At 45.9% G+C, this 2,073-nt stretch overlaps 1 non-coding gene across 1 annotated transcript; it reads right to left on the reverse strand.

Moving 5' to 3' along the window:
* Window positions 1–839: 839 nt before the first annotated feature.
* Window positions 840–913, reverse strand: trnat-agu. The gene has a single exon. It is a non-coding gene; the product is annotated as a tRNA-Thr (tRNA).
* Between the last annotated feature and the right edge of the window lie 1,160 nt (window positions 914–2,073).

Below are 2,073 nucleotides of genomic sequence, written 5' to 3' on the forward strand. Positions count from 1 at the left end.
GCTACTCCGTGCTCCTGTGCTGTCAAATAACGTCTGGCTATGTGAGACATTAATTACGGTCTCAGCCTGGCAACCTCCGTAAACTTTGAGTCTGGGGAGATGACACTTGAATTTCTGAAACACTAGCTGTCATTATTACATATTAATATCCTAATGTTACATATATCTTTTAGGCTCTGGGAAATCAGGAATTAAGTTTGTTGTCAATGAAACAACCAAGGTCACTGTATGTAAAGGCTGGTGACAGGTGGCAGGTAATCAACTGATAATCAGGCACTGCTGGGATTTGAACCCAGGTACACCCAGTTACAAGACAGGCACTTTAACCTCTAAGCTACACCACCTCTTACAGTTTAAACACACGGTTTGCTCGTTTTGTCTGGGTTGAACGCGGCCCAGCTGTACACCAGGACCCTGTGACATCACTGTTGGGTGTAGTTTAAGGTTCATGTGATGCTGACTGAGGTCAGAGGTGAAATAAACTTGAACTTTAATAGCCAAGGCATTTAAGGGACTGACTGCCTGATATGAGCTTCTTTCTTACAGAGTGGAGGAGAGGCAATAATCAATTTACTAGTTTTTATCAAAACAGCATAATTAGGCAAAATGAACAGAAATGGCTGATGAATAAAGTAGGTGTATATTGTAGCTTAACCTTGCATTGTTCTGCATTTCATGTGTTTTTATGTACCATCTTAAGTCTGTGACAATGTAGTGTTTCTGTGTAAATTTAATATGCCAGGGAAAACAGTCCGCCTTTTTCATTTGCTACCAGGGTAGCACGGGGATCGGGTACACATGCTGCCGGAATGCAAACAGAGGTAATCTCTGCAACAACAAGGTGCTGCTGGGATTTGAACCCAGGATCTCCTGTTTACTAGACAGGCACTTTAACCAACTAAGCCACAGCACCTCCTTGAGGTTTTCTGTAATGTTAAGTCTTAATTTCTCTTTTGGTAATATTAAGTCCACCCACCTGGATGGGCTCTTTATTGCGGCAGGGGACTTTAATCATGCTAACCTGCGTACTGTCCTTCCCAAATGTGACCAGCATGTAACATGTCCAACCAGAGGTGATAAAACTCTGGACCATGTTTACAGTAATGTCAGAGTGGCATACAAGGTCTTCGCTCACCCCCATCTAGGGCAGTCTGACCATCTGACCCTCTTTCTCACACCAGCGTACAGACCTGTGATTAAGAAATCTGTGAAACTAACAAAACTGTGGCCTGCTACTGCGATTCCACAACTGCAAGACTGTTTTGCCCGCACTGACTGGGCACTATTCTCACAGCAGAGTCTTAAGGGCTATGCTTGCACTGTTCTGCACTACATTAAGACCTGTATTGAGAATGTCACTGTTGAGAGACATGTCAAATGCTATCAAAACAACAAACCATGGACGAACAGGGAAATCAAGCTGCTCCTGAAAAAACGTGATAAAGCCTTCAGGTCCGGGGACATGGAACTATACAGCACTGCCAGATTGCATCAAGGAAGCAAAAGTGGCCTACAGGAGGAAGATCGAGGGGCACTTTAACAAGGGCGCGTCTGGCAGGGAATCCAACACCTCACAAACTTTAAGGGTTCAAAAGACCCAAGCCCAAGCATCAGCAGCAATTTGGCCGAATAACCATTTATTCTCCTCCGGGTCCCAGGGACCCTCGCTTGTTTTGATTCTATGTATTTTCTACTAGCCTCGCGGCCTCGTCCTTAGGGTCCCAGGGACCTTCGCTTATTTTATTCTATTTCACGCGCTCGCCTCGTCCTCTGGGTCCCGGGGACCCTTGCTTGTTTTGATTCTATGTATTTTCTACTAGCCTCGCTGCCTCGTCCTTAGGGACCCGGGGACCCATGCTTATTTTATTCCATTTCATGCGCTCGCCTCGTCCTCCGGGTCCCAGGGACCCTCGCTTACTATTTGAATTCATTTCCACGTCAACTACCATGGCCTGGCCCTTCGGGTCTCCGGGACCCTTGCTTATTCGATTTTTTTTTGTTGTTGTTGTCTTGCTACTACCCTTGCGGCCTTGTCCCACGGGTCCCCGGAGACCCTTGTTTCAGTTGATTCTA

This window comes from Sander lucioperca, chromosome 24, assembly GCF_008315115.2.
Source record: "Sander lucioperca isolate FBNREF2018 chromosome 24, SLUC_FBN_1.2, whole genome shotgun sequence".
In the NCBI taxonomy this organism is placed as follows: domain Eukaryota; kingdom Metazoa; phylum Chordata; class Actinopteri; order Perciformes; family Percidae; genus Sander; species Sander lucioperca.